Source organism: Camelus bactrianus, chromosome 2 (genome assembly GCF_048773025.1).
Source record: "Camelus bactrianus isolate YW-2024 breed Bactrian camel chromosome 2, ASM4877302v1, whole genome shotgun sequence".
Classification (NCBI taxonomy): Eukaryota; Metazoa; Chordata; class Mammalia; order Artiodactyla; family Camelidae; genus Camelus; species Camelus bactrianus.
This window is the reverse complement of record NC_133540.1, coordinates 11,193,642-11,208,132: the sequence shown is the minus strand read 5'-3', so window position 1 is coordinate 11,208,132 and position 14,491 is coordinate 11,193,642. Positions and strand designations below refer to the sequence as shown.

Here is a 14,491-nt window from a genome sequence, read left to right as displayed (position 1 = left end):
CCCTTATCTTTATCTTTTTTGACATTTTTACAATCCTTTTTCCAGTTATTCAGCCTAATTAACATTAATTATTCTAAGTATTTATTAACATCCCTAAAACCATTGATCGGAAAGGAAAAACACAAATGTAGGTTTTCAAACCAGTTTTTTTTTTTTTTAACTAATTTCTTAGGTTAACCATTAGATATATTTTTCTACCTTTAAACTTGATTTTAATAGGTACCAATAAAACGGCTGTTTATAATGAGAGCTCTTTCAACTTTCACCAATTTAAAAGTTTTCCCAAATTAAAGGATCCATCATATGGCCATCAATTTATATATATATATATAAAGTGATTTTAAACCAATAAGATGAAGAGGCTTTTCCACATGACAGTGGGGGTGTTGCTTAAATAAAATTCAAAAGTTTACTTTCCAAAAGCTAAAAGCCTTTGTGGTCCAGGCTGATGGAACAACGGTTAAGATGGCAAAATATCTGAAAATTGGTACAATCAAAGGATTTTTGAGAATCCCAATTTATTTGCGTGGCCACAATATGTACACAATACTAGTACCTTTTGTATGACAGAGTCCAAGGTGTCGTTTAAAAAAAAAGAAACACATATATACATACATACACACACATAAAACACCCAGAGAAAGATAAAACATTTACATTTCAATGACACAGGAAGAGAAATCCAAGTTCCCCCTAAATGGGATTTTGTTCTTATAAGTTCAGAATTCCAAAAAATATTTTATCAGGCCTGGTTAGTTACTTTCAGTGTGAGTTTTTTTTTTTCTAATTCCTAATGAATGTTGTAAGTTTTGTACGTATATAAACCTGGCTAGTGTATTAGTTGGAGGCTGGCAATCTGTCATTTCTTTTTCTTTTCTGTTCTGTGTTTTTTTTTTTTTAATTTTTTTTTGAAAGTTCTATTTCCCATTGTAAGGTCGGGTTCTCAGAATAAAATTGCTGGTAAGATTTCCCGCAGGGACAACACTATGGCATGAAGTCTTTGCCTCTACCATTCCTGTAATTTTCTCCATCACCCAAGAAAGCTGTTACCAGCCAGGAGGAGGGTCCCATTTTTGGAGTTGAAAGGTTCCTCATAAGAGTTTTACTTCTATTCCGAAAAATTCAATGGAGGTAACCAAATCGAGGACAACATTAGACCAGCCTCTTACCTAACCACTTAGTCCTGAACCCAGTGTCTTACAATTGGGACTCACTCAGGACGTTTTCACTGGGTGAGTATTTTCCTGGTATGTTTCCACCAGCCCCACTTCAGACGTCTCCTCAAGGTGGGTGTTTCCTGTTATCTTTCAACCAGGCCCCACCCAGTATGTCTCCACTGGGTGGGTTATTCCCCCCCAGTATCTTTCAACTGGAGGGCCAGGTACCTGGATACACCACAAAATAAAACTCAGGATCATCAACCAATTTGGGAGATCCGAGAACCAGGAGAGACTCACCCAAATTCATCTGGATTCCCCAAGGAGGCAGATGGGCACAAAGTGCCAATGCTGGTACCAAGGCTCCGGTTACTCTGAGAGTTCAGCTGGAGAGAAGTCTGCTCTGGGTCCCTTCCTGGTGTCCAAAACTTTTGACTGAAATACATGTGCAGCCTAAAAGTTACGAGTTATGTTTTATTTGGCGGGAGGACTCGAGCCGGGATGACAGACTCTCAGATCGCTTGGAGGGACTGTTCCCAAGTGGTTGAGGAGGAGCTAGGATATATAGGAGCTTTACAACAAAGACAAGGTTGTTGGAACAATAAAAGATTGCTTGTTATCTAAAGAAAGCCAGGTATCTCAAGTTCAAGAATTTAGTGCTTTTCCATGTACGGGAGGAAGCAAATATTTTGACTCACTGAATTCATTCTTTAGACAAGCACCTAGCTATCTAGGGCAAGTATCCTGTCCTTTCTTATTCTGAGTCTGCTCAGAGGGCACCGTTGTGAGTGGCTGTAGAGGCTGGGCTGCAGGCCTGTCTTCACTGGGGTGTGTTGGCAGCCACTGATGATTTGGTTTCAGCATTCTTTGTTTACTTACATGGTTGCAGTATTTTCATTCACACTGTAGTATTTTCGGTCACAGAATGATTATGGATAATCTGCAAACTTGGAAAGCAACCGAGATGGAATTACTTCAGGTACCTTCTAATTTAATAAGCCGTGTGCAAACATAAACATGGAGGAAGCATACAAAAGTATTTGGTGGTGTAGGGAAGGTGTTCTGCACATTACAGGAGAAGGCAGAATTCCTTTTCTTTGTGGGCAGGGACGTAAGCCCACCTTTCTTTTCTGTAGTGGTTCCTGAGAACAGTTTATGGTAATTAATGAACATTGAGAAACGGTGGCAAACATTGCATTCAAGAGCTGGCAGGCTGCAAACTTGTGTATTGGACAGGTGGATTTCATAGGCAAGTGGTCAAGTGGATGGGAGAGAGATGGAGCCCAGGCCTGGGCCCAGATTCAGGTTTAAATCGCCATTTCCTCACCATGGGGCCTTGGACTAGAATGTAACCTCTCCTAACCTGTTGGTGAATCTGTGAAATGGGCATGATAATATTGGTTTCTACCTGGGATTGTTGTAAGTTGTAAAGAGTATTATAGCACACATGAAGCACTTAACACACTGGCACTTAGCAGTGTTCACTGTGTGTGGACGTCCCGCTTCGCGTGTGTCAGAGTCGTAAAGGCAGCATTTGTCTGTTGAGGATGCACTGGTAGCCCCTTGAATAGGTTGTGAATTTGGTTATTTCCTTTTGGTAAATCTGTGTGCCATGGGCAGTTATTTTCATGGACAGATGAGGAATCTCAGGGTAAAGAAGACTGTGTAATTTGCCCAAAGTCAGACCATAATTTTGGGTGCAGGGGCCTCAGTTCAGCATGGGCCCCTGGGCCTTCTGCCCTCTCCTTTCAGCACCTGAGCCAGATGTGTGCTCGGCTGTCTCCCAGCCCAGAATATCCAGCAGGGAGGAAGACATACCTGGCCCTGTGCTGCTTGAGCAAAACTCCGGGGTGGAGGCAGTTACAAAATGGATAAACATAAAAACAGATGACTGCAAACTGTGATCAGCTCTGAGAAGGAAAGGAACAGACCTCGCCGTGCAGCGCTGGGAGCTTACCCGTCGGGGCTGCTCTGGGGGCGTTCATCTCAGCTAAACAAGCTCTGCTGCTGCACAAAGGCAGGAAGGCAGGGCACGTGTGACCAGGTAGACTGGGCCTCGTTAGTCATACTCATTCCCCATTAAGCGGCAGCTGTCATGGGCACTTACCTAGTAAACAGATGTTGGCCATAATCATCACGCAGTTTGCTTGGTAGTTTTATTGGCCCCAACTTTGAGATGAGGTCATTGAAGCTGGGGAGTTTGCTGCATGCCCGTGATTACCGTGAAAATACCCCCACTGGTCTTTCAACCTAGACTGGCGTGGCTGTCATGCCCCAGCCCTGTGAATGGCATCATGTAGCTTCTCCCAAGTGGCCCAAATGACTGATATTGATTTTCTTAATTCGTAGGAAATGGTATGTGACAGTAGGAGAAAAAGGTAGTAAGAAATTGTTTGGAAAACTAGAAAAAAATTCAATTCTTCCCCAGCTGGGGGAGCGTAAGCTCTGTCACACACTCCACTCACTGCCTGTCACCTCCTCCCTGCCGACTCCGTGTTCAGAAGCCACTCTGAGCCTTTGAAGAACATTTTGCCTCATGACACTGTTGACTAGGACCTGCGACCTCTCTGTCCCGGGTTAACAGTCTATTCAAAGCCATTTAAATTTTATGCAGTCTCCTCCGCTCAGATGTAAGAATAGCCTCTTTAAACTTCTTGATGCAGCGCCTTAATGTTGATCTTGTGAAGGAAACCTAGTCAAAACCTGGGATGTATGCACATAGTGACCGTAAACACAGCACTTTGTGAAGTTCAGAATCAGATGGGTGGGAGACTCAGGAAAGGCTTTTTAAGGTAGAAAGGGAAAGTGAAAGGACGCAGGCTGTGTAAGACTAAAACATCTCGGTCCCAGCCAGCAAGGCACCTGCGTTCAAGATGGTGGGTGGAGAGTGCAGAGTTGTCACAAAGAAAGAAGTGGTGGGATTGGAGGGAGGACAGTTAGGTACTTTACTGGGGAGGGAAATATTGGGCTGAACATTTCCTGGTTGAACAAGAGGACTGTGACATGATGTGCTTGTATTTTGGAGAGAAGGGTTTTGTGGGGACAGGCCTAGGGAGAACGCTCTGTGGCTGGGGAGTCAGCACAACAAAGAAACATAGAGAACCGGGCAGACCCCAGGGCCCCTGCTTGGGGAGAGGCTGCCCACCAATTTGAGCCCTTGGGGCTGCTTCTGTCCCTTAGCCGGGGCCTTAGAGCTCCCTTCACAACCCAGTCCTGTTGATACTAGAAAAAATAAGTGGGGCATGAGAAGGGCAGTGTCCCAGGCTTTGGTTGAGCCCCTTGGGTGTGCCCTGCCAGATGTGGGTACTTGGCTTCATGCAGGAAAGTATTCAAGGGCAAGCCACTGTTGGGTAAAGGTAGATTTATTCAGAGAGATTTGTTGAAAGGCAAGAGATATTCCACGATGTGTGGGGGTTTGATGCTCAGATTAAAAGTAGGTACACACTCCACAGAGTGTGGGCCTTCTCTGAAGCGGGAGAGAGAGGTGTGACCCCTAGGCGGTGCTGTGTTGCTTGTATTCATGGGCTTGGTGGTTTCATATGCTAATAAGTAGAAGGACCAGCCTAAGGGCAAGGGGCTGGAATTCACAGGGAGTTGGCAATTTCCCACGCTTTGACCATTTTTGTCTAGCCTTGGGACTGCCATGGTGCCTGGGGGCTTGTTATTCACCATGTTACTATTACAATGGGTGTGTAATGAAGCTCAAGATCTGCTAGAACTTAAATCTCTTCATCCTGAGCCTCAGGGCCTATTGGGGGTTGAATCCTTCACCATTTTGATGTTAATTGCTTTGGCCTTCCTTGAATGGCTGTGCTCTGCCCCCTTCCATCCTGTCTCACTGTGATGACACAGAGAGAACAAAGGCCCGGCCCTGGCTGTGCTCCTGCATTTAACAGGGGGAGGGGTGGGGTAGGCTGAGGATGACTCTGGGTGGTGTGAAAGATGTTTCAGATTTTCCCACGTGGGACATGGGGACCTGCCAGCTGCACCGCAGATTTATCTCACGGGCATTATCGCTTGTGTCACTCATTTGTTTCTATTTTTCTTTTTTTTTTTAAGTATTTAATCTAAATTTAATATCAGGTTTTTTTAGGAAACAAATTTCTCTTTTTATTTTCTTTGGGGCTCTTTTTGGGGGGGGTAGGTAATTAGGTGTATTTATCTGTTAGTGGAGGCCCTGGGGCTTGAACCCAGACCCTGTGTATGCTATACACACGCTCTAACACTGAGCTATACCACCCGCCCCTTCATCTTTTTCTTTTTGCTTTAGCTGCCAAAAATCTTACAGCTGAATTACTAGTCGGCCTTTAACACTTACCCTGACTTCATGGCATCCATTTTTATGAATTTACCTCCCCCTGGTTTCATTTAAGTATTGAATCTCCATTTTCTTTTCACTCTCACTTTTGTCTTTTTGTTGTTATTGTTGTTAAGCTGTGTTTAAAAAATTGTTTAAATTCTCTTTTAGCAGGAGGCTGAAAGTAAATAAATATGTAAATAAACATCACACTTAAATGCTTTTATACATTCTAAGCTGTTTAGTAGTTACTTAAAAACTGGACTGATATTAAAGTTATAATATTTTTACATTATTTTTTAATTTTTTCAAAAGGTATAGCTGATTTACAATTTATGTTTCAGGTGTACAATAGTTGCTCCATTTATAGTTATTGTAAAACATTGACTGTATTGCCTGTGTTGTAAGATACATCCCTCTAGCGTGTTTATGTTACATGTAGCAGCTTGTATAAGAAAGTTGGGTAACACAGAGTCTGGGGCATTGCTGTGTCTGACTCAGGTTCCAGGTCACCCTGCCTGTCAGACCCCAGGCCCTCACACCTGTCTGCAGGGCAGCGAGTGGAGGCAGCTCTCATCAGCGCTGGTACCAACCTCTGAGTGGCAGTGACAGCAGTGACTGTCTGTGGACGTGCAAAGTGTTGTTCCAGGAGATTTACATGCATTTCTTCATTTATTATTTAAAGCCCTCCTGTGAGGGATCGTTTTATGTTTTTAATGAATAATACACTTTATTTTTAATTTAATAGACTTCAAACTTCCGGAAAATTTACAGGAGTAGTACAATGAACACTTAGATACACTTCACCTAAAAGGGCAGTATTTGTCCTTTTGTGTCTGGCTTACTTCAGCATACTTTTTTAAGGTTCATCCATGTTGTAGCTTGAAACAGTAATTTATTCTTTTGGTTTAATAATATCTTTTTTCTTTTTCTTTTTTTTGTTTTTGGTCTATTTAAAAATAGTTTCATTGAAGTCTAGTCAGTTTATAATGTTGCATCAGTTTCTTGTTTACAGCACAACACTTCAGTTATATAGGAATATACATGTATTCATTTTCATATTCTTTTTCAACATAAGTTACTATAAGATATTAAACATATTTCCCTGTACTATACAGTATAAACTTGCTGTTTATTCTATACATAATCAGTATCTGCAAACCTTGAACTCACAAGTTATCCCTTCCCACACCGTCTCCCCTCTGGTAACCATAGTTTGGTTTCTATGTCTCTGTGTCTGTTTCTGCTCTGTAGATAAGTTTCTCTTTCTTTGTTTTTTTTTTTTTTAAGATTCCACATATGAGCGATCTCATATGGTATTTTTCTTTCTCTTTCTGGCTTACTTCTCTAGAATGACATTCTCCAGGTCCATTCATGTTACTGCAAATGGCATTATTTTATTATTTTTTTATGCCTACGTAGTAGTCTATGGTATAAATATACTGCAATCTCTTTATCCAGTCATCTGTCAGTGGACATTTAGGTTGTTTCCATGTCTTGGCTATTGTAAATAGTGCTGCTGTGAATATTTGGGGGAAGGTGTCTTTTTGAATTAGGGTTACTTCTGGATATATGCCCAGGAGTGGGATTGCTGGGTCATAGGGGAAGTAAATTTTTTGTCTTTTGGTGAATCTCCATACAGTTTTCCACAATGGCTAGACCAAACTTCATTCCTAGCACAGTGTAGGAGGGTTCCATTTTCTCCACAGCCTCTCCAGCATTTATTGTTTGTGAACTTCTGAATGATGGCTATTCTGACTGGTGTGAGGTGATACTTGATTGTAGTTTTGATTTGCATTTCTCTGATAATGATATTGAACATTTTTTCATGTGCCTATTGGCCATTTGTATGTTTTCATTGGAGAAAAGTTTCTTTAGCACTTCTGCCCATTTTTGGATTGAATTGTTTATTTTTCTTTCTTATGAAGTGTAAAAGCTGTTTATATATTCTGGGAATTAACCCCTTGACAGTCTCATTTAATGTAAATATTTTCTCCCATTCCATAGGCTGTCTTTTTGTTTTGCTTACTGTTTCCTTTGCTGTGAAAAAGCTTGAAAGTTTAATTAGACCCCACTTGTATATTTTTGCTTGTATTTCTATTGCTTGAGTAGACTGCTCTAGGAGAACATTGCTGAGATGCATGTCAGATGTTTTGCCTACGTTTTCTTCTAAGAGGTTTGTAGTGTCTTGTCTACATGTTTAAGTCTTTAAGCCATTTTGAATTTATTTTTGTGTGTGCTGTGAGGGATTAGTCTAACTTCATTGATTTACATGCAGCTGTCCAGTTTTCCCTACACCATTTTCTGAAGAGGCTGTCTTTACTCCATTGTATGTTCTCACCTCCTTTGTCAAAGATTCAATGACCAAAAGTTTTTGGGACTATTCTTGATAATTTTTTTACCCATTCATTGATGGATGGACATTGTTTGTAACTTTTGGCTACTCTGAATGATACTGCTATGAATATTGATGTGCAAATTTTTGTGAGAATATGTTTTCATTCTGTTGGCTGTACAGTTGGCCCTCCATATCTGTAGTTTCCACTTCATGGATCCAGATGGCTGGTTGTAAAGGGACTCGAACATCCTTGGATTATGGAATCCAGGGTGGTGGGTTCCTGAAACCAATCCCCCGAGGATACTGAGGGATGACCGTATATGTAGGAGTAGAATTGCTGAGCCATATGATAACACTAAACTTTTGAGGAAACACCAGACTTTTCCAAAGAAGATGCACCATTGCCCATTTCCAATGGCTGCATATTGAGGGTTCCCATTCCTCTGCCTCCTGACCGACAATTGTTATTGTCCGTGTTTTGATTATAACCATCCTAGTGGGTGTAAAATGAGATCTCATTTTGATTTTGATTTGACTAGTGATGCTGAGCATCTTTTCATATGCTTATTGGCCATTTGTGTATCTATTTAATTCCTTGGTAAATTTAAAAATTGGGTCGATTTTCTTTGTATTGGTCAGTTGTAAACATTTTTTTTATATCCTGTATACTAGTCTCTTATTAGATATATGCTTTGCAAATTTTTTCTACTATTCTGCAGATTGTCATTCCACTTTACTTTTTTTAAACATTAAGACAATTTCTTTATAGGGGAAGTAATTAGATTTATTCATTTATTTTATTTATTTATTTATTTTTTGCCAAGCATGCACTCTATCACTTGAGCTACCCACTTCCCCTTTCATTTCACTTTCTTGATGATGTCTTTTGTAACAAGTGGTTTTAATTTTGATGAAGTCCAGTTTATCTGGTTTTTTTTTTTTTTATCACTTCTGCTCTTGGTATTGTATCTAGGAAACCATAACCTATCCTAGGACCACAAAGATTTATACTATGTCTTCTTTTAGAAAGTTTATAGGTTTAGATTTTACGTTTCTGTCTGTGATCCATTTTCAATTAATTTTTATTTGTTATATACAATAGGGGGTTTCAGATTCTAAATTCATTCTTTTGCCTGCAGATACCCAGCCTTCCCTGCACCATTCGTTGAATAGACTATTCTTTCAATGCAGTGTTGTTGGCACACTTGTTGAAAACTGACTGTAAATATAAGATTCCCCCCTGGAATTTTTACTGTGTCTCATAGATTTATGTACCCAAACTTATGACAGTACCATAATGACTTCAGTACTATAGATTTGTAGTAACATTTAAAGTGAGTCCTCCCACTTTGCTCTGCTTCTTCAAGATAGCTTTGGCTGTCCTGGGCCCCTTGCACTTCCATATGAATTTTGGCATCAGTTTTTCAATTTTTGCAAAGAAGTCAGCTGGAATTTTGATAGCGATTCCACTGAATTTGTAGATCACTTTGGGGAGTCTTAACATTTTTAACAATATTGTCTACTATTCCATGAACATGGGATGTCTTCCGTATATGTAGATCTTCTAAAATTTTTTCAGTGATACTTCAAATTGTTCAATGTACAAATCTTGTAATTTTTGTTAAATGTATCTCCCATTTTATTTTTAATGCTGTTGTAAATGGAAAGGCTGAGCTTCTTAAGGGTGGGACTATATATCAATTTGTTTATTTCTAGGATTCCTACACATCAAATACACTAGGTTTATATTTGCTTCATAAATCTATCCACAACTCTTCCCTCCCCTGTGTTTTAAAAAACCAAGACCCAGGTTAAACTACCTGAACACCTATGTGGAAGTGAGAAATGAGACCCTTGGGTGGGGCTTTGTGCAGATGATACTGAGAACTTATTTAGGATGGCTTCATCTTAATTTCTTTTAAACAATCCTTTCAGTGTATATAGTCAGATACATTAAGAACATGCCCTTTTGATGTACAGAGGAGCTAAGACTATCATTTTCAAATAATTTCTAGTGAGAATGTTGTACTTGAAACCTAATTTGTATCTATCTTTGAAGATTTATGTTTCAGGAGCTTTGACTAAAGAACACCTGTCTTTATTCAATAACGACAACTAAATGCTCAAACAACATATAAGAGTTTGAGCTGTAACTGGAGGCAGCGCTTACCTCTCCCAATACACTTGTGCTGATCTGCTCAAAGGGGTTCGTCCAACTGTTTGTCAGTAGTCTGTTTGACAAAGCCATAAATCATTGATTTAAGGTTGCTGGAATGCAACATATTCTTATTAATACTAAGTAAGCCCATATTGAGTGCTTACTGTATGTTGGGAATTGTCCCTCAGACTCACATGAATTTTATTTCTCTGAAAACCTTACATATTTCCTTGCTATTCCCACTTTACAGATAAGGAGACTGAGGATTAAGTCTTCTCTCTTTTTGGGGGAGCTCATTATCAATGACTGGAAGTTGTAAGGGAAAACATATTGATTCATCCTGAGAAAATATTTTTCTGAGAGTCAGCATTGAAGAGGGTGACCACTGAAGAGGGTGATCATTGTTCGAGTGAGACGAGCCCCGTGTTGTACGGAGTCAGCATCCCAGTCCTGGACACGGCACTGTGCTGTGTGGTGGGTGAGGCGGCGTGGCCGTGCAGGGAATGAGGATGCCGGGCCGTTGGGCTGTGCTCAGGCCTGGTGAGGCTTTCTCTGAAGAGCAGTGGACCGTCATTGACAGATTTTAAGTAGGGGAGTGGGGTGCTCTCTTAGATCACTTTTGTGTTTGTAGAATGCTTGCAAACATTCAGTAGGCTCGGCAGAAAGTGATGTGACGAATCAGAGTAGGGTGGCTGCGAGGTGTAGCAGTGTTCAATTTTCAAGTGGTTTTCAGTCCCATGTTTGTGGCTTAGTAGACGTGTCACTTTGGATGACTCACTCAAGGAAGTGAAACAATTTATCTAATCAATTGAAGCAGTGATGTACCCAATTCCCAGGACTGTTGTGGAGATCCAGTGAGATAACATTTGCACAGTGTGCAGCATGGTCCCCAGCCCAGAGTCAGTGCTGAGGGAGTGCCTGTGAGTACCTGGTAGGTCAGGTGTGGGTGGTGGGGCTCGGTGACTGAGGAAATCTGAGCCCTGAAGGAGGGGTCCAGTCACATCTGTGAGTGATGGGCCTGAGCTGGGAGGGGCAGAGAGACCTTCCCTCCCAACCAGGGGCCCTGGGCAGGACGGCTATGTGAGGAGCACCGTGAAGTCAGCACTTTGCAGGTGGAGTTGGAGTTGCTCTTGAGACATCTAAGTGCAGTGTCACGAGCTCAAAGAGGAGGTCTGGGCCCAGGCTGTGAATTTTCCTATAATCTTAATCCCTGAGGACGCCGAGGTATTGATCACTGAACATGAAGACATACTTTATAGGACAAGTGAATATTAGTATCATCTCTGTCATCAAAGCTCAAGTCTCTTTATTCATCACCCACTTTGTTAATTGGATACTTACAGGGCGGTTCTTCACCGCCCTCCCCTAGGCTCAGGCTCCACAGTAAAGAGCTGGTGAGCCTCCCTCTTTTCCAGAAGAAGACACAATTAGCTGATAGCCTTCTATACCACGCCAGACTTAGGATTTTAATTTGTTGTTTTAATTCTATTATCTGTTGGTCATCTCCTGAAGGGGAGACGTTTTACCTCATGGTCATGTTTCAATTAGCTGTTACTGAGAATTGCTGATCTGATCCATAGTGTATGTATTATATTAACTTTGTAGAGTACTTATCATTTTTCTTTCTTTGCCCTTAAATTTTGTTTGCCCCTTCAAGTTTCTATCCTATTTCGTGACTTATTTTTTTAATTAAAAAATGTGTGTTAGTAGTTAAGAAAACAAAAGCAGAGAAACAATGCACATGATACCTAAATTTAGAAAATATCTATTGTGTTTTCTGTCTCGGCAATGGAGGGTTCTATAAACTCGTGAAAACTTTCATTACACAAGTTCCTTAAAATGCTGATTAAGAAATAAATCCTTCCTTCCTCATCTTTCAAGCTGCACAGCTAATTTTCAAGAAAGTGAGGGGAAATCCTCAGAATCCAAGTCATACCAGAAAGCAGGGATTCTGGGAGATACGTGAGCCTTAGAAGCCCTGGGGTGCCGGTTGGCTCCTGAACTGAGTGTTAATTGCCCTGGCAGGAGGGCGGGAGGTGAGCCCCAGGCCTCTCACACTGGGAGTTGGAAGGCTCATCCTATGTAAGGCCAAGCACATCCTGAGAATCCTGTTTAATAAAGGGTGAATTAGAAAGAAAGAAAAATATCAGTCCTCAAGGCAAGAAATTAAGGAAAGTCAATTTTTGGGGAAGCAGGGAAAAATAACAAATCCAAATAAGGATTTAGTTTAAAGCTGTTCTGGCATGAGAGTGACCACAATCTCCTGGCAGAAAATCACAGCTCCTCCCGGAATGAGAAGTTGTGTTTTGAATGAATCAGTGAACAGCCATTCCGAAAAAGGCCTCCTGAGTCTTCTGGATCAAGGTACTAGACCCAAACAGCTCTCTTCCAAGGTCTCATTTAAATAACCAGAAAGGTTTTTAAGGAAAGAAGCCATAATCATAGTTCTATTTAGTGACATTAGTATATGCTAGGAATTCAGATGTGACTATGGAGTTGTCTCCTCTTTTATGGACCTTACTTTCTGTTTGACATAGTTGGGGAGCTGGGTGGAGGGAGGTTTTAGTCTGTTGCAATTAGCTAGGAAAGGAAATTAAGAAAGCAGTGAAGGGTGGGTGATATTTTTAGCTGAGGACAGTCCTGTTCAGTTGGCTTTTAATTGCAGGCTCGATGAGTTTTCACTGGAGGGAATTGATCTTACAGAAGATGGACTTAACTCAGGCCTCTTCAGAATGGACAAATGAACCTGGAGAAAGACAGTCAAATCTGTGCAGACATTGAAGTTCACGTGAACGTGCTGTATCCCTGAGCCAAAGATCGGACAATTAGGCAGCACTTCTTGAGGACAGAGGAGTGGTTTTTAAGGTTCTCCAAGAATGAATCCCAGGGAACCGGGATGGCCAGTTGTCAAACTGTGACTTTGCTCTTTGGACGGTGTGCCAACCAAAGGTATTTTCCGTTTATTAGTTTTCATTTCTCTTAAATACATTTCAGGTGATGAGGACGTGGGCACAAGCATTGGACGCCATGTCGAGGTGACTTTGGATACCTGCCTAGAAGCGCAGGCACAGCTGCGGCTGCGTCATACATCTTGCCGCCCACCCCGTTGCCCGGCTCCGTGATCACGGCAGGGTTGTTCCTTGATGACCTGTCCGTCTCCTTTGTGACATTTTAACCCACCAAAGACCGGAGCGTATTAGCTTGGCTTTGTTCTTTTCCATCCTTCTCTTTGAATGGACTGATAGTGGACCCAGTTATGTTAGCAGATGTTTTACAAGTAGGGCTCTCAGTACAAACCGTGTAATCCCCGCTGTGTGATGTAGAGAAGAAAGTTACATTTTTTCCAAATTGTTTTGATGCACTTATGTGGGAAAATGGTGTACGTTTGAATATGTATTTCCTCTCTGAATCATCATGGCTAGAGATGAATGTGGGCAGACATGGAATGTGTTTTCTGTATTTGAAATGTATGGTCCCCTAAATTCTCCCCAGCTTTTTGAAGTCATCCCAGGAGTGCTACCTCCAGAGTGTCCCAAAGCATCCACCACTGGCTGTTCTTCAGACACTGTGAGTTTCCAAGTTGGAGAAGGCTGCTAGCTGGTGAGGCATTCTCTGACACATCTCTGGCTGGCTGATGTGGGCTTAAAACCAAAGATTTGGCAGACAGTAACTAACCACGATCACTTCCATTTCTGGGACACTCATGAAGGATTTTAGACGAATGCTAGTGGCATACGTTATTTCAATTAGTTTTCCCAACAATCATAATTAGATTTTTTCACCTGTATTAATAAGTAAACTGTCAAAGCGAGTGACGTGCAGACTTTGGACTGGAACACGGGTCTTTCTGATCCCTGTCTCTGTTCCCTCCCCGGCCTATACTTCCAGATGGCCAGGAGACCCTTCCTCAGTCTTGAGTTTCCTGCTGATATTACCACTCTCTTTGTTTCTAGGAGAGGAAAACAAGTCTAAACTTACTTTCCAGTTGAAAATGGAATGGAGAGTTAACGTTGGAAGCCGGGAAAGTCTGTCCTGTGATGAAGCGGTCTCCGAGCCACTTCCACTGGGACATAACGTCACTGTCTGGGCCCCTTGCACAGCCTGTGCACAGGTGATAAGCCAGATGTGCCGAGCAGTCCTCCCAGACAGGGCAGTGTGTTGGAAATGAGTTTGGGGATTTGGTTTCATTTCATAGGTTTCTGAGGGCCTTGGCCTGGCACTTCGAGTGGGACCATCCCTTGTCCCACATACTCGTGCTCTGGGCCCGTGCAGACCTGACGTGGCCTCAGCCTGAGGCTCCGGGCCCGTGGTGAAGTGGAGAATTTTAGTCCAGGGTCTGTGGAGGCTCTGAAAATTCTGGGTCGTGGGACATTGTCCAGGATGATAATAATTCCTCCCCGAGTTTCAGATTTCCTTGCCTGTGAGCCGGGGTAGTAATAGTTTCTGAGATGATTGTAATGATTCAGTAAGGGGCGCAGCGTGTGCTGGCAGGTAGCTCTTGCTTAAGGAGCAGAAGTCGCAGTCACTCTGTCAGCCTCTCA

General features: G+C 41.9%; 1 long non-coding RNA gene across 4 annotated transcripts in view; it reads left to right on the top strand.

Moving 5' to 3' along the window:
- The window catches only part of LOC141579463 (uncharacterized), a 118,504-nt gene that overhangs the window by 99,392 nt on the left and 4,621 nt on the right, over window positions 1-14,491 (top strand). For 2 of the 4 annotated variants that reach the window (XR_012510964.1, XR_012510962.1), the window contains 2 exons: window positions 12,616-12,899; window positions 13,904-14,061. The exons of 1 other annotated variant lie outside the window; for it this stretch is intronic. This is a non-coding gene — a long non-coding RNA (uncharacterized LOC141579463). The remainder of the gene's footprint in view (window positions 1-12,615; window positions 12,900-13,903; window positions 14,062-14,491) is intronic. One more of the 4 variants, XR_012510963.1, reaches the window with a different exon arrangement.